Source organism: Talpa occidentalis, unplaced genomic scaffold (assembly GCF_014898055.3).
Source record: "Talpa occidentalis isolate TD23 unplaced genomic scaffold, MPIMG_talOcc4v2.1 talOcc4.5, whole genome shotgun sequence".
Lineage (NCBI taxonomy): Eukaryota > Metazoa > Chordata > Mammalia > Eulipotyphla > Talpidae > Talpa > Talpa occidentalis.
This window is the reverse complement of record NW_023604861.1, coordinates 35,579,337-35,603,512: the sequence shown is the minus strand read 5'-3', so window position 1 is coordinate 35,603,512 and position 24,176 is coordinate 35,579,337. Positions and strand designations below refer to the sequence as shown.

General features: G+C 33.9%; 1 long non-coding RNA gene across 1 annotated transcript in view; it reads right to left on the bottom strand.

Annotated features, from left to right (window-relative positions):
* The window catches only part of LOC129146906 (uncharacterized), a 28,066-nt gene extending 6,702 nt beyond the window's left edge, over nt 1-21,364 (bottom strand). Inside the window, exons 1-3 of the long non-coding RNA XR_008554269.1 lie at nt 21,327-21,364; nt 20,905-21,024; nt 18,688-18,838 (exon numbers count right to left, since the gene is read on the bottom strand). This is a non-coding gene — a long non-coding RNA (uncharacterized LOC129146906). The remainder of the gene's footprint in view (nt 1-18,687; nt 18,839-20,904; nt 21,025-21,326) is intronic.
* Nucleotides 21,365-24,176: the final 2,812 nt, after the last annotated feature.

Sequence of the window (24,176 nt, the reverse complement as noted above, 5' to 3'; positions counted from 1 at the left end):
AATTTGAAAATTTTGTTCATTGCTACCAAGGGGAGAACTGTTAGGATTTGGTGTGCAAAAAATCCTTTCCTTTTGAGAATAATCCTCCTCCATCCTCTGGACTATCAATCAATTGTCCCCAAAGTCTGCAACCTATGGTGGGTGTGAAAACTTTGCTAGTCATCAAGAATTTTCCATGGATGGAAGGTTGATCATGAGATAGGCACATGATTCAAGGGAATCAATCGAAGTTTAATTTGAGTGATTTATATGAACATTGAAAGTTAGATTCTTTTTCATTCTGAGATTGTGACCACTCAGTTTTCAGCTTTGAGCAGTCACCTTTCCTGTCAAACAGAGAGAGTGAAATTAAAGATAAACAAGAGTCCGAGAGCTGACAGAGAACCAGAATCACCCAGACCTAGCCATCCTTTAGGAACTAAAATCTACTTAGTGAAATAAATTACTATTTTATTGACTCAGAGTTAACTTTGGTTTCTAGGTAGAGTTCACAGAAGTAAACTTTCTTTTGACCAATTCCTTTCATGAAATGAAAGTATACTCCAGTGATACATTATTGGCAAAAATGTATTTGTGGACATGTTTCACTTAAACACAAATATTAAAGCTGAGAGAGAAATCTAGAATAATTTAAAAATTTTACTGTAGAGTTGTGTAGATCAGGACATGTAGAGAGTATTATGTATAGTATTGAGTCCATTTTAAGAAATACATTACATAATCATTGTGTACCTAGAAGAACAAACATAATGAATAAGGAATTTAGAAATCATGCTTTATCAACATAAAGGGTTTGGCTTAGGAAAAAGGAGAGTAACAGGAAATATAATTCTAATCATCAAATATTTGTAATATTTTTATGCACAAGGGAGTAGCCATGTTCCTTTTGCTATATATATGCAACATATATATTACATTCCTAAAATATTCAGGTATGTTGTTGAAGAATCACTTTAATAAATGTAAAGCAGTTGAGCATCCATTCTTGTAAGTAGTTTCCAGATACTCAGATTTTTGAGCCAACTTTAGTTAATTCACATCAGGAATGTCATAAAGAAAATATTAAATTTGGGAAAATGAAATTTATGATTTTTCACCATTGCTTAGAATAGTAAATTGCTTAGAATAGTAAATGAAAGAGAAGTGCATCACTGATATAAAAGATACAATTTTTTTCTTATTATCCTCTTTAATAGTATCTAATTGTCTTTCATTATCTTTGTCTTAATTTGTATTCTGGAATGTATGAGCACATAAAGACCTTTTCTCCCTTTTTTCTCAATATCATAATGTGTTGAGAAAATACCTGTGAGCAAATCTCAAAGTATCTATATCATTTACAGATATGTTCACCTTGAACCAGCTTAGTGATTCATGATCAGTAAGTTAACAGAAAATGCCTCAGTAGTATGGTAGAATTTGAAAGCAATAGATATCCAATAAGAATAAAGACACATAATTTCATTATAAAATGGAAAAAAACTTCATATACAAAAATAACTAAGCTTAGACATTCGTTGTAAAAATGAGTTTATATATTAATCATAAAATAATTAAAATTTTTTTTAAAGATTTGTTTATTTATGCAAGAACTGGGGTACAGGCCAGATGTGCAAGAGGGTGAGAGACAGAGACAGAGGGTGACTACCAGAAACAGAGCAGGGAACAGAACAGGCAGACTGACGAAATACACTGCTGTGGGGGAGTAGCGGGTGAAACAGGAGAGGTCTGCCTCGCCATGTGGGAATCTCCCTGGCCGGCCAGGAATCGAACCCATGCTGCAGAGGCTGCAGACAGCTTCACAGTGCTGCTCTCAACTGCCTGCACCACCAGGGAGGCCCAAATAAAATAATTAAATGTAAATATCATATTTTAATATAATGATATATTATAACAAATGATAAATGTGATGCACATTTAGAAGGCATATCCATCAAAAATGCTTCTTTCTCCCTCCAGAAAAATTGCTCTTTCTTTTATTTTTATAGATACAGACTTTTAAAAATTAAGAATAAAGTGGATAGCACAAAATATTTGTGTCCAGTTGCTAATTAGTAAATGGGGCTATTCAATAACATCTGCTTCTCTAAAATATCTTATTTTTAAAAAATATTATTTAATTTTTAAGCTGGAAGGGACTTTGTGTAAAAAAAATCTGATCTGTCCATATTTCAAGTTTTATAATGTGAAAAAACAAGACTTAGATAAAAATAGTAACAACAGTTTGTTTTAACTTTGCGTCAATCTGTGAGCTTGCCCAGATCCATTCAATAAAATTCTCTTTAAGTAAATGGAATTGGTTTTGCTACTGAAGAATTCCTAAATTATACCTCTTTATACGTGATGATCTGCTCATTGTGAATATAAAGAACTGAAATCATTTTTCCTAGTAACATCCATTAATCTAGTTTCAACTAAACACTGTTTCAGAATGAAGTTATCATCTGAATCTACTATTTGGAGTCATTCCTCAAATCATTTTGAAACTTCAAGTTATAATAGGCAGACAACAAGCAACAGAAAAACCTCACAGTCAGTTATTAACTTTTACTTTTGCTCAACAAATAGGAAAGTATTGACATGTGACTGCATGTTTATAAAGTTTGGCAAGAAGTCCACAGCAGACACCATATTCAACAGTAAGAGTGTTAAAATTTTTTCCTTAAGATCAGGACTAAGACAATCATGCCTACTCTGACACTTTGACCAAAAATGTTGAAACTAATAAATACAATAAAGTTGTAGGATACAGTATCAATATGCAGGAAGGTCAGTTCTGCTTCTATACATCAACAATGAATTATCAGAAAGAGAAATTAATAAAATAATCCATTTACAACAGAATCAGAACAATAAATTTCTTAGGAATAAATTTATTCAAATAGGTGAAAAGTATCACTGAAAACTATAAGACGTTGGTGAAAGAAATTGAAGACATGATTGCATAGAATGTTATTCAGGTTCATGGACTGGGAGAATTAATGTTACAATATCTATATTTTACTTAAAGTCACCCAGAAATTCAATTCAATCTCTATGGAAACTCTGATGCACTTTTTGCAGATGTAAGAAAAACAATCCTAAATTTTGTACGGAACCACCAAAGATCCCAAACTGTAAAGCAATCTTGAGAGAGAACAGAGCTGGAGACATCAAACTTTCTGATTTCAAGCTACAGTAAGTCTTAAAATTTTACATCTTGGAAACTGTGATTTTAAGTGAAAGGGGATATAATGAAACCAATTTTACCATAAACTGATTGATATAAATATGATTTAAGGTCCTAGAAAAATTTCTGATCACAAAAAAAAAAATCAAAATTCTAAATAAAGACTCATTATACTTCTGGTATTAAACAATAATATGCATTCATTCATTTTCCAACCTGATTATTCTAGTCAGGGTCACAGCTGGCTAAAGCCTTTCCTGGCAGCTCATGGTACAAGGCAGGAGCCAATCATGGACAGATTATCTTTATGTATCCATATCTATATCTACATCTATATCTATCTAGATACATCTCATACTCTGTATACATCTCTATCTCTACTTTTATCTCCATCTCCTACTCTTCCTCCCTCTAACTCTATCTCTATTTTACATTCTAGACATAGGCAACAGTTATTGCAAAGACTGTATTGTCAAAAAAAAAGTTGCATTATTGAATAAAGAGAAAGTGTGCATAAACAAAGTGATTAAAAAGGTGGATTTTATTGTACAAATGTGGGGAAATGACAGGTTCTAGGTCTATAGCACTTTGCAGTCAGCATATATTTCATGCACAGAGTGAAGTCAATGTCCACCTCTAAGGTAGGGAGTGATGCACTTGATACACATTTTTTAGAAGATAACTGGCATCTATGGTTTTAGTGTGTGTATAGAGGGATGTCAAGAAACCAGTTGTAATTCCGGGAAAACGAATAATGGAGAGAAATCTATGGATTCACTGTGTATTTTAAAATATACTTGAAAATATTTGCCTATAAAGTGCATGATGGGGAATAAAAAAAGAATAATCAAAGATTTGTCCTAGAGTTTTGATTTTATCAAGTAGAAATAGTGTGTAGATAATGATTTGGTTTGATGAGATGAGTAAAACTGCAGAGTAGTACTAGATGAGGAGGCAGAAATCAAGCCTTCTCTTCCAATTTTTTTTTAGTTTGAAATGTCACGTGATATATACTTAGTGTATAAAATATACTTAGTATATAGTTACTAACTGAATGACAGAATAGACTTTGATGCAAAAGTTTTGACTTCTAATAAATCAAGCTTAGTTTTGTTGTTTTTTAAAAATTAAATCTATCTTCAAATGTTCATATATGAGGCAGTACAGGTTTAAAAAGATCGTATCTGGAAAAATAATACAATAGGGAAGGAGGGAATTTTAAGAGCTCAACTAATCAAATCTTTATTCATTTTTTCCCACATAATGAAATAAGGTTCAATGGAGATAAGTGATTTCTCTATGTAAGTGCAATCAGTGACAAAAAGAACCAGAGTACATGAATTTTCCTATATCAAAGCAGTCTTTTTTCCCCCCCTGGATGCTGTCCCATTTCTCCCAGGTGTTTTCCTTACTGTATTGGAAGATAAAACCCACTGAGAATAGAGTGGGCCAAAAAAATATCTCTACATGCTCATTATTCATATAATGGAAACTTTGTGTGACAAAAACTGACAGAGGAAAGTTTCAATTAAGCATTGAGCAACCCCTGATCCTTGTAATGAATGCTGACATTTATATACTTTTAGAAATAACTATGAAAATTCCTATTATGTAGTTGTCCATATAACTAAATCATTGAGATGCTGTGAAAACAAATGGGGTATGGTTTCCTCACATTTAAGTCTTAGTTCATACTAACACTGTGTTTTAAAGCCACCATTGTTTCTTACTCTTTCACTTAGTTTACTAGTCAATTCATGATTTTCTATTTCTGAGTATTTCAGAATTCTATCACCTACTCTAAAGTGACTGATTTTTGTTATATTATGGAAATCTTCAAAATTATATTGAATTGATGCTTTTGCACATATATAATATATAATGTAACATATATTATCCTAGAAGCGCCTCATATACGCCAATAGAAAAGGATTTCAAAATTATAAATGCTTAATTGGTAAACTTTAACACCAGATCGTTTCTCTCTTTCTCTTTTACCTTTTGTAATATCTAACCCCATTTTGTCTTGCCTTTATATAAGAAACTTATTTTTGAATTAATGCTTGGCCAATAGTTAATAGTATGCAGATCATTGATATTATGGTTTCTCTTTCTTTTTCAGCTTGAAATAATATTGTATAATATTCAACTTTTATGAAATTATTATCAAAGCGCCAAAACTGCTTTTTTGTGCACTGATTTAATGTATTTTGATAAACTGGACATATCACTCCCAAATAACTTGGAACACTTGTCTACATAAGATCAGCTCTCCCAGTTACCTCTATGACATGTGCTGATAACTGTAAGCATATGCAATATTGAAAACAAAATGTGGTTTTAAGTAGAGCTTTGAAAGTTGTGTTATTAAAAATAACTTGTTAATTCTTCTAAATTAACAGATTTATTGACATTCAGTAGTTTCTAATATTCCTTTAAAATCTGAAAGACCTATCATGAGTCTTTCTTTCTTTTTTGTGTATAAATAATCCATGTCAGTAGCATGTATGTCCATATAAATTCAGAAACTGTTTATCCCAGTTTTAACCCTCAATGTTGACAATGAGGAATCCCCACCCAGAATTTAGTTTAGATGTTAGGAATGATGATTCCACACATGTACCAAGAGAAGATATTAAGTAAGGCTTATTTCTCACATAATTTGGAAACAGCGTCATGCATAGCTCAGGGATGACTTCTACCCTCGTCTGTAAATGACTCGGGCAAGCAATATAAGGACACTGGACATGAGCTTTGGGGTTTCATTGTGGTTTAACTTTCCTGCAACCACCGAAGGAAGGTTGGGTATTCTGTTACTCATATGTAGACAGAGGGAAAGGGGGGAGTTAAGGTCACTGAAATTTGTCAGTATAAATGTCCAGAGTGGAATTAGACCAGTATGCACAGCTACATCATTGTTACTTTAGAAGAAAGAGGGTAGAGAAGAATAGGTGTGAACATTATTTTGCTTGTTGTAACTTTGTTTACAAAGAAGACTCTTATAAGAATTAAAATTAAAGAAAATAGATTTTTTTTTCAGTTTTTATTTTCATTTGAAAAGGTGATCATTGGAACTCTTATATGCTTGTTTTAATTCATGATTAACATTCTGATTGTGAGATTAATTTTGAGAGTTCCAGAAAATAATTGAGCTCTGAAGTAGATAAAATTAGCCCAACTAATACAAAAATTAGGCCACATTACTCCCCCTTAATCATCAAGAGATTAGCTTGTCCCTACCTACATTTGTGACCAGATTACATATTGCTGATTCATCATCCTCCAGTTTTTTTTAATACTTATGTTTATCTAGTATGCTAAGGATTAATTGACAGTGGTTAAAGCTAACACACTTCCTTAATTTTGTTCTTAGAAAATATTTATGAAAATAACTGTTAGAAGTTTGACAAGTCATGAAAAGAGAGAGTACAGAATACTTTTAGAAAATAATTTAATTGGTACACCAATCCAACCAAATCAAAATGTAACAAAATGAATTAATAACTCAATCAATAGATATTTAATAAAATAACCACTAATTGGTAAACTATATCCCAGGAACCACAAAGAATACAAAAAAAATCAGATAAGGTTACTTCCATTAAAAATTATAATCTAGTGAATAATTAAAAGTATAATTATTAACATAATTTGCACTAAATGTAATAGATAAATATGATAAATGTTAGTAAAAGCTGTGACTATCGATGCGAATTTCATTTTGGTTGTACTTGCTTGGAAAGATAAACTAGTTAATGGTGAAAGAACTATGTTCATTTGTGTGTTTGGAGGAATGAGAAATATGAAAGATGTATTTATCACAGAAGAAGGAAAAGGCATTCCCGAAAAGATCAGAATTAACAAATGCAGAAATTGGAAAACACAGGTATATTGTTGATTAGTTAAAAATATTTTGTGGTTTGCACGATAGTACTAATTTCTCATATTGTTCCTGCAAAATAATAGTTAATAGCAGCCTCTTCTACTTAAATATGTCTAGATTTGTAAAATTAATTTTATGGTCATCATACCTATGGGGATATCTATGAGAGAGATCACAATCAGTTAAAGAGTTTAAGAGAGTGTAAGGGAGTTTAAGAGAGTGTAAGGGTCAGCAAAGAATTGGTCAAGAAACTCATCTAAGTGCTCTATATTTTCCTCTTCATTCTATTCATGATAAATTTGAAGCCAAAAAAGAAGTGACTTTTTAGAAATGTCTCAGCAAGAAAGAGGTAAAGATGACTTGTGAATCATTATCAACCTGACTGTCAACTCCATGATTTCCTAGGGAAATAAATAGAATACAGTGAAGCAGAAGCTAAGGTACAGTAATTTACAACATGAAACAGTTTATATTGAATAGGATGAGTTCTTTAAATATGGTTGTGTCCACTGACTACCTTTAAGAAGAAAGAATTAATGATATGAGAGTGCAAAGTAGAAAACCCTGTGATAAGTAACAAATCACAAAATAAAAAACTACAGGCAGCAAGTGTAAACTTTCTGATGAAAACACATTTAATAAAAGTTACAAACTCTGTTGAGAACCAGCAGATTTGAGAGAGCGATTCTTGCTTATTAGTGAAGTGAATGTTCCAGAAATCTGAAAACAAAGGAAAACCAGGAAATTGAAGGAGAGTAAGAAAATGGAAGGAAAGACAAGGGAAGAGAGGAGAGGGAAGAGGGGTGCAGGGGAGAGAAGGGGAGGAGAGGGGTGGAAAGGAAAGAAAGGAAAATAAGGGATCAGGAAAAAATAGCAATAACAACAATAATAATATAAACAAAACTAGCAGGCAACCATAAATAAGAGACATTCTTCAAGGGAGGGGGAGGAAAAGGGATCAAAACAGGGGAGAAAAGAGAACAAGGGACTATGGTGACGGGTCACAGGTAACTGGTGGTGGGAATTTTATGGGGAATACACAAAGATATAAAAGATATAAATAGAAAAATATATTATTAGAAAAAAAAGAAAATAAGAGAGAGAGGAAACAAGTTGTAGGACAAAGTTCCAAATGACCTCAAAGGTTATGGTAGGGAAAGCAAATGGAACAAATGGAAGCATGGCAGCTATAGGAAACCAGTATCCTAAGTGAATTTGTTAAACCAGGAATAAGAATGAATGACAAAAAAATTCTGTTGGGCTTATTCTTGAAATAAATTAAAAGGGCACGTTTTCTTTAAATTGAGAAAATGCCTGTCCAAGTGTAAGCAAGGTCAAAGTTATTAATGTAGTTGAAGCATTAAGTGAAAGGATCAAGAGAACTCAGCCCAGTGTTGGTATCCAGGAAGACCGGGTATCTGGCAAAGAATTAATTGGTTACCCAGCACTAATTGGAGAACAGCACAGCCAAGATCATTAAACAGTTGATTATCTAGAATGTGTCTATTCCTTCCAATTAATGTTACAAAATCTTTAGTCCTAAGATTGATTTCAATTAATCTGAAATGAATGGAAAATATTGGAATAATTTTTGAGAAACAGATTAGTTTGCTCATTTTAGTAGCTATTTTAGTTTAATGTAGACATGTTAAAGCTTAAATGTATACTTTGAAAATAATTAGTTCAATCATCTATTAAGTGCCCTAAGGAAAAAATGTTTGTGCTGAGTAGATTTTAACATTATTGGGTTAGTTGATATTTCTCATAGCAACAATAATATTTTAGTTAGGTTTTTAATCAAAAGTGGCATCAATTTACCACTATGTACATTGCTATAACTATGTGAAATTTTATTTGCAACTATATATTATTACTTTCTTGTACTAATTCCATAAATTATATTTGTCTCTGTTTATCAGGTAGTCAAACATCTGCTCAAAATAGATTTGTTAGGTTTATTATGTCTGTTTTTATAAATTTAAAAGAGTACTCCCTTTATCTCAATGGTTTCATGACTTACATTTTTAGCACAGGGTACTTATCTGTGACTCTAAATTATTATCAAACAGGAACATAAAACAACTGAGTCTTTAGCCAATACTACAATCATTTAATAATAGTATTTTTCAATGAGGTAAAATAGTTTGGAGGAAATGTCAGGAAGTCAGGAAGATCCTGGTTTAGCTCAAGTGAGATTCATAAAATACTTACTATAGGTCAGATTTGGATCTAAGAAAATAAAGAGATTTCTGCATCATGTAACTCCCAGTCTAGAGTGGGAGACATGCATGTCTCCCAAACAACTGCACTATCATAAAGTGAGATAAATATCCTCTACTATCCTAATCATACCAATTAAATGCTATAGAATCTAAAAAGGATGTGAGGCAAGATTCAGTTCGTAGAGCAGAGCCAAGGGTTTTGTTAAAGCCTTCAGAGAAGAACTGACATTTATTTATTTATTAAAAAAAAAAATTTATTTTTATTTATTTATTTATACAAGCACTGGGTACAGTCAGAAGCACAGGAGGGTGAGAGAATTCACCAGAGCCAGAGCGGGGAGCAGAACAGGCAGAAGGACCAAAGCACACTGCTGAGGGGAGCAGCGGGCAGCAGGAGAGGTCTGCGCGCCATGTGGGACCGTCCTCCAGTGGCCGGGGAGCAGCAGGGGATCGAACTGGTGCTGCAGAGGCTGCGGGCAGCTTCGCAACCCAGCGCTCAACCGCTGCGCCACCGGGGAGGTCTGAAGAACTGACATTTAAACTGGCCCTTGAAAAATTATTAGATCTCTGCCAGGTTGTGGGTGGGAAATGTGGAAAAGAAGACCACTCATTTGCAAAGCACGCATTGTGCTCATTTTGAGCATCATCAACCAAGTAGCTCAGATACTTCTTACAGTCCTGATTCTGATTGTGTACCTACCCTTGGGCATCTTGCCAACCCTACATACACCATCAGTAAAGATGAAAACCAGCAAGTTTAGCAGGAGAAAGTATATGCATCTCATGTCCGGATCTCCTGTAACTTTAAAGTTGCAGTGCAGAAATAGGAACCTTACTTCACAACTGGAGGGGCTAAAGTGAAGAAAAGTTGTAACTTTCTTAACAGACACCAGAAAAACAAGAGCCAAGCAAAACACATTGCAGTGTCTCCTTATTCCAAGTTGGCACTCCTTTCATTGGACCACACAGGTCTCCAATGGAGTTTGACCTTTGTTTGCAAATAAATTATAGGATGAATTAACTTATTAAGCATATATTTATAGGCATGTCATTAGGTCTTCCCATGGAAATTTAATAACTCTGGTTTATCTTAAAAATATAAAAGACATAATTTGACATTCATGGAATTTATATTTATGAATTCTCTAAAATTCATGTAGTAAATGTGACCTAAATAGCAGGATGAAATAATTTTTATTTAGGATTTATTGTATGACAGATTATGTGCTAGATTCTTTACACACTTTTCTCATGTTGTTTTAAATAACTATGAGACAGGAATAATGATTTTCTTGCTTTATAGATGAAAAATCTGAGAAGCAAAGTGGCAAGGCAATTTGTGGAAAGTTACATAAGCAATACTATGCTTATCTGACTCTAAAGCCCATTTTCTTTTCACAAAGCTACAGTGCAGCCATAATTGTTCAGGATAAATGACAGATTTCAATTATTTCTGCATGTTCAAAAACAATTAAAAAAATACTTCCTATTCACTGTCTACATTTTAGCCCTGTGAAGTTATTTAGAAGCAAGTGATAGAAACAGTCCTACAATGAATACGATGAAGATGATGATGAGAGTTAATAGTTATTCAGTGTTTATCTTGTCCTAGATGCTCTTCTAACGATTTTACTATGTTAGCCAATTTGATTCTCACAAAACCCCAAAGGACTAGGGTCATTTATTGTCCCTATTTTAGATTTTTTTGGGTATAAACAAAAAAGTTGAAGTTATGCATACCAGATCACACAGTTATTAAGTATTTTGATATGCAGGCAGACTGACCCTGCTGAATGTGTACTGAGCCATGTCAGATGTCATATAGGAGAAGTAAATAATATTGTGCAGGTGCCTACTATGTGCCTAGTACTTGGCTAGTTGTACTTTCTTGTATAACTCATTTAATTATCAGAAAAGCATACAAATAGTACAATGATTAAGAGGATAGGATCTAAGGTTGATGACAAAAAAGTATATATGTATGTCAGTGTGTCATTATCATCATCGTCATCATCATTCTATCTTATCTGATAACAGAATTAGCTTTGCACAGTATCATAGAGCCCATATATGATATAAGTCATCATTTTGATAAGAGTACTATGGCATTTACCCATAAATTTTAAGGCTGCACTTATAGAATAAAAAGTAAAGTAAAATTTTGTTATGTACAATTTCTTCTTATTAAACATAGACTGAACATTGAAAATTCCACCTGAAGGAGGAATATATATTTAATGAGAGAGAAACAATGCCCTTTTGATTAGAAAAAAGTTCTTCAGTTCGGAGGCCAAATTGTGATATATGATAAAATCTTTGCATTTCTGTGTTCTTGTACAGTGCCTTGTACTTGTACGAATACAAGGAAATCATACAACTCAACAAAAACCCAATTAACCCAATTAACCCAATCTAAAAATGTGCAAAAGAATAGATAGGCACTTTTCCAAAGAACACATATAGATGGCCAACAGGCACATGAAAAAATACTCATCATCACCTATCATCAGATAAATGCAAGTTAAAACCTCAGTAAGATATCATTTTACAACTGTGAGAATGACCCATATCTAAAAGACCATAAACACTAAGTGTTGGCAAGAATATGGGTAAAATGGACTTCTTGTGCACTGCTGACGAAAATGTAGACTGGTTTAGTCCCTACTGAAAACGGAATGGAGATTTCTCAAAATATTGAAAGTAGATTGATCATATAATCCAGAAATTCCACTAATATGTATCTACCCAAAGAATGCAAAAACAATAATTTGAAGGGATATAAACATGCCTATGTACATTGCAGCACTATTTACAATAGCCATGTTATGGAAACTACCTCGGCACCCACAGACAGGTGAGTAGATTAGGAAGATGTGGTTTATATATACACAATGGAATATTACTCACTATAAAAAATAAGAGTTGTTGCTATTTCTTTACTATGCTAATTAACCCGGAGAGGATAATGCTAAGCTATACGTTAGAAACAAGAAGAAAAATACAAGATGGTTTCATTTACATGTGGAATATGGAGAAATAAAACAAAGGCATCAGATAAAACCAAACTAATAACAAACCCTAGAAGTCTGTAGAATTGAGGTCACCAGAGTGGGAGGGAAAAGGAGGAGAGCAAAATGGAAAAGGGGTACAATGAACTATAGTGAAGGAATATGGGAGCCTTAGTGGTGAGTGTGGTGCTATAAGATACCTTTCATGGCTGTGATCCAATATATTTAAATCATAGAGAGTGGTATAAACCAATGTTACAGAAAATAAAAACTTTATAATTTATATCATAAAATCAAATCTACTTTAGGAAAAAATGGTGAGGAAAACAAAGACAAAAAGATGTAATCTAGTCCATGTATCATTCCCACTTAAATTAAAATTTAATTGATGTTACCCAATTGCAGATTTTGGAGATCCTTTAAAGAATCTGTTTCATCATACCATTTCATATCATATACTATTTGAGTCAATTGTTTAAGCAATTCAGGGCAATTAGATACTCATTTAACATATTAAAATAAATAGGGCAAAAATGATGCTATTATTGATGGTTTTAAACAATATTAAAATAGCTTGAAGGCATCCCCTGGTGGCGCAGGAGGTTGAGCACAGCACTGTGAAGCTGTCCTCAGCCTCTGTAGCACAGGTTTGAACCCAGCCGGCCGGCGAGATACCCATATGGTGTGGCAGACCTCACTTGTCTCGCCCACTGCTCCATTCAGCAGTGTATTTCAGTCAGTCTGCCTGTTCTGTTCCTCACTCTGTCTCTGGTGACTCCTCTCACCCTCCCGCTCCTCTGGCCTGTACCTGTACCCTGGTTCTTATATAAATAAAATAAATCTTTAAAAAAAAATAAAATAGCTTCAATCTTCAGCTTTCCTTTGCTGTTGCTGGCTTACCTACTATAGCTTATCTCTTTCTCTTCTCTCCCTCTTTCTGCCCTCCATCCTTTTTTCCTGTTTCCATAGGTACCCTAGCTTTTCTTTGTGTCCTTGGTGCCATGCAACATTGGTCATTTGGAGCTCATCAGATTTCTGGATAAGTTACAAGAATTATCTAAACAAACTGAAATTATACTTGAGATTCTGGCTCTTTTCACATTATGTCTTATTGATAACTTATAGCTGAAAACAGTATGTTCTTGATTCTTTTAAAAATAACTTTCATTTTTTTCTTGAAATTTTTAAGTTTAATTAAAATATAAGGTGATAGAGAACCAAAAATAATTTTATTTACCTAAATTAGTAAAGTACTTCCCTATAATCAGCACTATAATTCCTCATCTATGTTGTTAATATATATCATAAAGTAATATTAGTATGGCTCCTTCCTTTTGGTAATATATATATATATAACATATACCATGCTTTCATCTCTATTACATCTACATAAATATTAAGTTGTTTCTAAGAGCTATACTTTCTGTTAGTGATAAGATTTAGTACTAGATACTTGGACAAATTCCAGAAGTTTTCTTTATAATAGAATAAGACCATGTATATTGTGTTTTATTTTGGCAGGTGTATGCGGCTGTGGATAATAAATTAGCACATTGAGGAATATTCACATACTGTTAGCAATTGAAGAGTGCAATTTATAGTATTCATTTCAAGATAAAGTATAATCAACATGTGTCATTGAGGTAATTTTCCCAAAATGATTTCTTACTAAATATCCTAAAGGAAAAGAAGCGTACAAAATATTAAACCTGCAATCCTAATTATTGTGTCCGATCTCAGCAGATTTTAGAGGGGATGGTTAATGATGTTTATGTTGCTATATTAGATATCACAAACAAATTTTCTTTTTCAGGGAATGAGTCATTTTTCATCATTTTTCAGGAATGAATCATCTTTCAATTCCTATGTATTTGTTCATCAGGAAATATCTTTAATGGGCATATGGGTGCAGTCAATTGCTTCTGTAACATTGAAAATCTAGCAATCTAAACAAATCATTTTCATATGTTGCAGGTGCTGTCTATTAGAAGGAAAGATGTACTTTGATGTTCTTTTAATTAAAGTTTCAATTAAATTAGTTAGCATTCTGCTAAGAGATAATTTCATTTCCTCTGGTTATCAAACTGTCAGTTCCAGAAAGTATGAATAGCCAGTGAGTTCAGTTCTTCCAGTACTTGTGCTTTGGCAAGCACAAATAGAACTACGGAGTACTGGTTTATCTTTTAATTCAAATTTGCCTGCAACACTAAATTATACATTATATTGCAGAGTTTAGAATACTTATAAAAACTGCAATCTCACTACTGGTACTTTCAGAGTCAGGCTAAAACAAGTGTCTATTTGATAGCCATTTGCATTTTACAAGCACTAAATAATCTCTTTTTAATAAAAATAAAACATGGTTGGTATATCATATCATCATTTATCTGGATCTGTTAATACTTGTAATACAAAATAATAATGAACTAATAGTCCAAAAATCAGGACCTGTTTCTGGGCTTTTCCTCAATGGTTACAAGATCTTAGATAAATTGAGCTCAATTTCCTCATTCACAAATTCAATAAAACTGTAATTTTTAGAACTTCTGAAAGCCAGGCACTCAGCAGGCTCAGAACATCACATAATGATGAATAAGGTGCAGACTGTGTCTTGTAGCAGTTCAGATTGTTGAAATGATACCCATTGCCTTACTCAACTCTCACATTTTGTGGGTTTATAGAAGGGTCATCCTAATGAAAGTTCAAAGGAAAAGATGGAAGAAAATACTTTACTGTTACTTAAGAAAAGTGAGAATATCTATTCGTAAAACAGAAATCTGTTTCACCTAATCCATAATGGTAAATTTTATGGACTAGATAGATAATCAAAAGAGAATGAAGGAGTGTCTGAAAAATACCTTTGAAATATTTTTGAACATAAAAACAGTGAATTACATTTAGGGAAAATCATTATAATTTAATTGTAATTATATGTTTTGATATAATTATGCTGAAGTTTATGGTAACCAAAAAGTCCTTGCTGAAAGGACTCTTTTTCTATGAAGAATTTTTTTTTTTTTAACAATCTTAACATACATTTCCTGGTATTTAAAGGTAGAGAAGAATTCTCAAATATTCTAGACTGCATCTGCCCTATTATGCCAAACACTTTATGAAGAGTCCATTTGAATGATCATTTAACACATGTATCACTGCCTCCTCATAGCAACCTGTAATCAGTGTGAAGCAATCACCATAGCAGTTATAATTTAGATTATGACTTAATAGCACTGGTTGTGAAGGACTAGATTTGAGTATTTGGAATTTCCCTAACCACTGATTGTAATAAGTGAGCACAACCGAGCCAGGAGCCGAAAGCGCTTCCTTTTATTCGGGGACAGGAGAGTTAGCTGAGATTTTCTGAGATGGTTTTTATTTATGAGATGTTTTGCACACTGGTCATATATGAGACATAAAAGCTCTATCACAAAGTTTTTGCTTCAGGAATATTATAACAATTTGTCTTTTATAGGCTATTTTTGTCAAAAGTCATAACACTTTCTACCAATTTTGTTCATATTTTTCAAAAACAGTGGTAAACAGCAACCTATATTTTCCAGTTGCTATTAAGCATATCACAAATAAATTTATGTTAAATACAATATAACTATTGTTTTGATGACAGTTACAGTTAGAAAAATTATTAAGAATTTCAAACATAACACTTCTTTTAATGAAACACAAATTTGCATTATAATTTGAGAAATGGAGCTTATTTGAAAACTAAGACCCTCATATTCATCTGCCTAGTCTGTCACCAATCTAGACTTATCTGAGGATTTGGTGGAAAGGAAATTGGGGTTAAAAATTCACTGAGAAAATAAAATACATAAGACCACTCCAAAGTAATATTTTGAGGCCATGTCAAAATACCTTTAGTAACATATATTCAGCTAAGTGGAGCAAGAAAAATTATGCACATTAACCAATATTTTTCAGGAAAAAAGTTATATTTTCTGTTTTATGGAGAAATTACCTTCCTGAATTTGTAACACTTATAGATAATATTCCTGTGCTCTACCTTGTAGTGTATCATTTCAAAATTAAGTTAGTGTGATAATCACTACAATTGACATTGACTTTTTATGGGCATTTAAAGTGTGGATACTGGAATCAGATAAGTTTTTTTTAGAAGGAATTTCTTTTAGAATTTCTACACTGTTATTGATTATAGGGCTCTGAATGATATTTGGCTTCTTTCATTGTCAGTTTTTTCTTAACTATAAATCAGACTCATAGCATCCTCTGAGACTGGCAAGGTTTATGACATAATCGATACACAGTGCTTAGCATAGTGAATATAACAGTTAAGTGGCAAATAAATGGCAGTTAATTGCTATACTATTACTGTACTTATGTGTGTATGTATGCATTAAATGAGAAAACTCGGGCTTTGCTTATACTGCTCCTTTTTCTATTAATTATTTGTTCTTTAACAAACTTTTGAGCTTTTAGGCTTCTAGTCATTCTGATATCTTCAAACTTTTGCTGCTGCTTTACTGAAATTTTTCTCAGGAATAGGCATTCTGTACCTGAATATTGCTGAAAAGTCATCAAAATTCATGCCTTTTGGTTTATCTGTCCCAGAAAATGAAAAGTATTAGAAAGTGCTATGTGTGTGTATCTATGTGTGTGTTGTTGTTGCTTAGCTTGATCTCCTCTTTATACTCATAGAGGAAGGAACAGTTTTAAAAGAAGTTCAGTGTCCTCATTTTTATTTCAAACAGAGAAGTAGGGCTCAAAGTTTTTTCAGATTCACCTTGTAATATTCACTCTAGTGAATAAGCCTATAGAGCTTACTCAAATATCTTAGGGGAGACAGATTATTGCTCATAACAAAGAAAACTATTTAATTAATCCCCAGTAGGCATTTCTATCCTGCCCAAATTCTCTATTGTTATCATTCTGGGAATCTTACTCTACATCTGACCAGTCTTCTTTAATATGCAAAATCATTTCCTATGAAATATAACACGTGTCCAACCTCAGGCCAACTGCTATCCCCAGAGAACTTCTCAAAGCTTCTTTGCAACAAAGTCAGCCTTCTACTTCAAGGGAATTCAAGCACAAACTACAAAGAAGGTTAAATTCTTCTCCACATCTTATACTTCCTACGTCCTAGTAATCACTGTCAGTGACTCACATTTGAACAAGGGGCAGGGTCTATTTTAGAGGAGTTTTTAGTTTTGAAAAGATGATAGACTTGCAAAAAAGATATTACACCGTAATTTATATAAAGTGATATTCCGTTCCATATTGTAAATTCATTTTCTAAAAGACAAACATACCACCTAATGTGGTACCACAGCACAGAAAAGCATACCACTAAATTTATATGAAAAAGCAGGAAGATTTGTTAGAATAACTACTTTATGAAGTATGAGTAGAATGTCTTTAATAGAGGAAGTAGTTCAATTGAAATAAACATGAAAAAAATATAGGAAGCTATTGAGGGTCATGGAGTAAAATTAAATCAGGTAAAGTGGTTGGGTCATTACCAAAGGAATGTATGTAGTATCTGAATGATAATTAAAGGTTGACGATAAGTTTATGTGACAAGTAAGAATAGGGCCAACTAAAGCAGTTATAAAACTAAGGAACAATATTTCTATTAGGTACATAGCTAAATAACTAGTTATTTCTAACACATATTTCCAGGAGTTTGAATACTTCTTCTGGTCTACTGTCACAACCCATTCCAGAAGAAAAAAAGTGTCATTCTGAAAGTGGTCATTTATTGGTAACTTTTAATTACCAGGATAGGAAAGGATGGGAAAACTTTAGTGGGATTTAAAAGAAATGGAATTCTGGACCAAACTAATTACAAATGAAATGTGTGATGGACATGCCCTAATCTTTATCTTGCCTCCTTTCCCTCACTGTTACATAAGAATAAAATTACCAACTTTAAAGAGTTGCCATCTGGATGACACAATTTAAGTAAAAGCCTTGGAACAATTACTGTGAGTTTTTGAAAAATATTAAATATATATTTTTATTACTTAAGGAAGGTATCAAAGATTGACATCAAACAAGGAAAAGACAATAAAAGCCATCAATGGGTGAAGGGGAAAGTTGTATGTCAGCAGGAGCAAGGAGAGGATATAATTTCTCAGTCTAAAGGAGAAACTGAGAAGGGAAATAATAGCCAACAGACCAGTATTGGACAGCCCAAACTGATTTCTCAAAAATTTGTTTGAATACAGGGCAAATTTTTATTACCTAATTACTGGTACTGTTATATATGTTTTCTTCAAGGATATCTTGAAAGCAACAAAAGTGACTAATTAACCTGTAAGAATAAATGACTTATGGCTGAATTCTTTTTGGATATCTAAATATAGTGGGTCATAAATATTTAACTTAAAACAAAGGACACTGTAATAAATATCTTCTATCACTTACCCTGTAAGCTGAATTTGAAGTGGTATTTCCCTTGAAGCTGCAGATTCCCTTTTTGTCCAGGAGCAGAGATAAGAATTAACTTCACTTATTCAAAACCTTTCACTTCTGTTCTTCTTACTGTGATTTACAATAAGCCGATACCATGGCTCAGCTGGGTGGGATATGTCAAAACAAGAAAAATAGGACTTAAGCACAGATTTAAATCTACAATAGAACTGCCACTAAGACTCAGAAGAAGAATGGACATCTAAATCTGAAAACTGCAGAAACAATAAAAACTCTAGAATAAAAAATACAATTGGAGGGAATCACTGTCATTTCCAAATAAAAGTGATATTAAAATCGCCACGATTTCTGCATTCAAATAATGATGGTCAAATGTGATTTTCTCCCTGGTAAACACCATTTTTGCTTTTATAAAAGTTATATGTCCGGGCCTCCCCGGTGGCGCAGCGGTTGAGCGCTGGGTTGCGAAGCTGCCCGCAGCCTCTGCAGCGCCAGTTCGATCCCCGGCTGCTCCCCGGCCACCGGAGGAGGGTCCCACATGGCGCGCAGACCTCTCCTGCCGCCCGCTGCTCCCCTCAGCAGTGTGCTTCGGTCCTTCTGCCTGCTCTGCTCCCCGCTCTGGCTCTGGTGAATTCTCTCACCCTCCCGCGCTTCTGACTGTACCCAGTGCATGTATAAACAAAACAAACAAAGAAAGAAAGAAAGAAAGAAAGAAAACATGCCTCTCTATATAAAAAAAAAAAAAAAAAAAAAAGTTATATGTCCCTGGTAGAATAATTTTATGTGTTTTCTCTTAGAACAGTTTAAAACTGATACTTTTTTTGTCTGAATAAGTAAAAATCACATAAATTTCTCTAACAGAATACTCTCAGATCATTGTTCTAGAAAACTAGTGCTGTGTATCTATATTAACAGCTTTGAAGCTTTTTTTTTTTTGTAAAGATTTGTTTATGCATACAAGAGCTGGGGTATAGGACAGAGATGTGGGGGGTGAGAAGATTCACCAGAGACAGAGTGGGGAACAGAACAGGCAGACTGATGACATACACTGCTGAGGGGAGCAGCGGGTGAGACAGGAGAGGTCTGCTGCGCCATATGGGTTTCTTCCTGGCTGGCTGGGGATCGAACTCGTGCTGCAGAGGCTGCGGATTGCTTCATAGTGTGGTGCTTAACCCCTTGTGCCACCAAGGAAGCCCCAGCTTTGCAGCTTAATGTAGATGAATTTGATTTCTAACCATTCTCTGTGTCACCTGAAGTTTCATATCTGAAAGTTTTCAGCACCATTTATTTAAACTTTAAAAAAGAAACACTTGCTTTAAATAATAAAATGGTAATAGTAATTTTTTTTTTCTTCTTTGAGTATTGTAAGATTCCTTAGGAGCACAATGTTTCTGTCCTTCTTTCCTCCCATTTACTTACACATACATAAACATATATACTCAATAGAAATTCACTGACATAATCAAAATATATAACTGCAGTTTGGAGAAATGACTTTTCAATGAATCTGTATTATACTATAGGTACTTTTATTAAATATTAAACATATGTAGATGTCCCACGGAAAACTTGTGTAATCGTGAAGAGATTCCAGAAAATCTAAATCTTACAAATAAAAAACAAGTAGTGAATAAAGGACATGATGTTTAATGCATTTGGTAAAGTCAATATTTTCTTTTTCATTTAAAAATTTTCACATCTGCTTCTAAGTATTGAGCAATCTTGCAGTTGTCCTTGGGTGTTTATTAATTCTACCCACTGTGAGAACTGAATTCAAGATTTCATCAAGCTTTTTGAAGAGTTGACCAGCTCTTTTTTAATGTTTAATAAATTGGGTTTGTCAACCTGCAGACTCAGAAGGCAATTAAAAAAGCAAAGAGCATTTAGTCGGGATAGAAATTTATAACTTTGGGTACAAAGACTTAAGTTGAAAACTAGAGTGTGCCCCCAGGATATACAAAGTCAGGGTTTTAAGGCAGGATAAGATAAAGATAGTGGGTTAAAGAAAAGAGTTGCTTTAGGGTTAACAAGCTTAAACTATTCTTGGCTATCTGTAATTGGTTACTAGCTCTATTCTCCTGCAAAAAGGTCATAATCAGCAGTTCTTATAATCACAAAGACTTCTCAAACAATTGATTGCTTGATGGTTTCTTAAAACAATTGCTCTTCAGCCAGTCTAAAGGTCTTTGACCCACTTTAAAGGGTTTTTACCTAGCATATAGGAGACAGGTGGGCAATTTCTCCATATGGCTGACCAGCTCCATTTTTAAAATGGTTAAACAAAGGATAGTTTTTCACGTATTCTCCAGCATCCATTTTCTCTTCTTTTCCCTAAAAAATATATAAAGTATGAGTCTGTGAAGTAGAAAAATATCAGGAATCAATCTTACAGATTACCTCACAAAATGTTTGATATTGATAGATAGGCCCCCAATAGCCCTTTTAAGATTTATCATTATTTAAGGGTAAGATATAATCAGTCTTGAAGATAACATGAAAAGTATAGATTTTTGTATTGAATGAATGAATTCTAGAATAAGCATTATGAATATTTGATCATTAATAAGAACAAATAGTGGATTATATTTTTAAAAGTCCTGGGTTTAATGAATCAATAGTATTGGAAATGATACCGGAATTGTCAGGCCTAGTCTCCCAGCCAGGATCGGATTTCAGGCTGCAGGGCAGCGCTGAGCACCAGCCGCTAGACCCCCTACGGGTTGGTGTCTCACAAAGCCGCAGCAGGAACTTCGCAGACGCTCAGGCAAGCAAGCGAGAAGCGCAGGTTTGTTTAGAAGAAGAAAAAGTTTATTGAGGAGAAAAAAGAACAGAAATAAAGTGGGACTCCCAGGCCAGGGAACCAGGCCTGGGAGGGGCAAGGAAGCCAAAGTGGAATCGTGTCTCAGGGAATATATACTTTCTTTCCCTAATTATTCTAAAGTTCTACCAGTCTATTTGTGATTGGTCAGTTTTTGGCTGTCTCACTTAATTTGCTACTGAGTGGGAGATCTTCACATTCCTTATCTAACAGGTCTGTCTTTCCCCATGTTATATCTTTATCTTTATGGTCTAGCCCTCCCGGTGAGCATCTTTACACTTTATCTTATCATCTGAAGAAAACCAGGACCATCCTTAACAAGATTATCTGTGGTGCTGGGATGTTTGTTTTTCCCAGTGGAATTGGTTTCATTTCCTTGCTTGTCCTTATCTCTGAAGCCTTCCTGAATTCTTCAAAGGTCCCCTCCTGCACTGTCCTAAAACTGCCTAATAACCCTAGCTTGCCCTGTCTCAGAAGTTAATTCAGAAACTTGAGTCTATATTTGAAAATAAAAGTTTAAAATGATTACATAGGTAATAAGTAATTGGGCAATTCAGATGCTCAAAATCCTATACGTCAGACTCCCCCCAAATTTTGCCTATCATTACAAAATATCAGCAGCATCCCATGATTATCTAGAAAATAAATCAATTGGAGTGGATTTGTTTCAGTGTTAATTTATTATAGTCCTTTTAGTTACAATATTAAGAGACACTAGAATCTTACTGAATTAAAACAAAGCTGTCCTTTGTAAAACCATTACAAAATCATTAAGTAGGGTTTAAGATGTGGGAAAAAAAGCTGGTTTACTTGCCTATTCTAAATACAGAGATGGCAAATGAGTTTATTTTTATTTTTTTTTAATTTGAAACTTTATTAAATATCCATCCTGGAATCAAAGTATTATAAATGGAGCCTTAAACACATGGTCAAAATGGGCCACACTTGTGCTATTTACTACCAAGTTAGGACTTTAGCTGTGTTATTTGCATTTAACCTTAGTAACAACTCTGCTTGTATTCTTTTTATTTTTTTTAACATTTTAAAAGGATGGGTTTATTAGAAAAAGAAAAGGAGAATGTGCACAGACATAAGTGGGTGGTAAGAGCTGCTGTTGCTGCTTTGCAAAGTTAAAGGGCTTGCGAAGAGAAACACCTGCACAGTCACAGGTGGGCAGGAGAGCCATTCTGCTCGCATCCTTATCCGATTTATTATATTTTCTTCTGCAAAGAAAAGCAGTAGCTGTACCAACCTCTAGAACATAATAAAGAAGCAAATATTTCTGACAAAGCCTCTTTGAGATATTTAATTTACTCTTTGACAAAAGGAGAAAGACACCGAGTGCTCCGTCAAGAACAAAAGCAATTTTTCATACCATGAAATGCAAATGATAATTTAATCATTACTAGAAATACCATTAATACAGATTCAGGAAAATCTTATCCTATCTTTTCCTTGTAGACCTAGCATGGCTTAACCACATGAGACCTTAAAAGGATAACAATCTGTTATAGGACAGGGAGAGGGGCAGCCCAAGCCCCGCAAACCTGCCTATTCTAAATGGGTTCTGCCATCCGCCGCATCAACACAAAACATAGGAGACTTTAATGAAAAGGAACTTTAATAAAACTAGGAAACAATACAGGTAAGGCAAAGAGTCTAGTTTCTAAATGAAGCACCCAAAGTTACCCGTCCCCTCGTGGGTAAAAGTCCATCCAAATGGGATTGGCCCAGAACAAGGCCCCAAAGCCTGCTACAAGTCTAAAGCATCTTCCAGTGGGGACCCACAGAAAAGGGTCACAAACAACCGGACAAGCCCGGAAGGAAAAGAGCAGAATCAACATCAAGATAAAAGCTGCCATTGTCACCTCCCCACGGGTCTCACCCACATCTGTGTCACCTAGTCCACGACCAAAAGACAAGTGCAGTTTCTTCACGTGTCTCTAGGCTCCATGCGCCTCTTCCAGGTCTCCTGGCTCCATCCTGCTTCCTTCCTTCCTCAGTCTCTTCTGCTGCTTCTCCTCTTCCTGCTCCGCTCCACCCTTCCTTGGGTGGGGCAGGGAAGCTGGAACCTCCCCCTTTCCTGGGGACCACCCTGTTACATTCCCATTTCCTAAGAAAAACATTTAAAATTTTTATTTTAGATGGAAATCAGTTAAAGAAAAAAAAATCAATTAAAATTAAACTGGGAGTAAAGGTTAATCTTCTATCTCCCTGATGACTTTCTTCATCATTATGTATTACTATTCATTCACCCAATTTTAGAAAGACATGAATATCTTTATTAAAGATTTTTAATAACATTTCAAACCAATGCTATCTCTCTCTCTATGTATATAGATAGACACACATATATACACATGTACATATATATGTATGTACATATACACATGCAGCTCATAAAATCAACAGTTGGGTGGATTGTAGTGATTACAGAAATATTAAATGTACACTACTAATTACTAAACTGACAATGACAATAGTAAGAATAGTATAGTCTACAAAAAATGAAATGGGTAGAAAATTTGTATATTATAAATAAAAAAAGTATTTCACACTTAAGTTGCGTGCATTTTTTAATTGACGTTTTTCAGGATTAGTTTCTAGTTGAACTAGAACCTAATAAATATTAACTAATGCCGTAGGGTCCAGAAGAATCAGGATT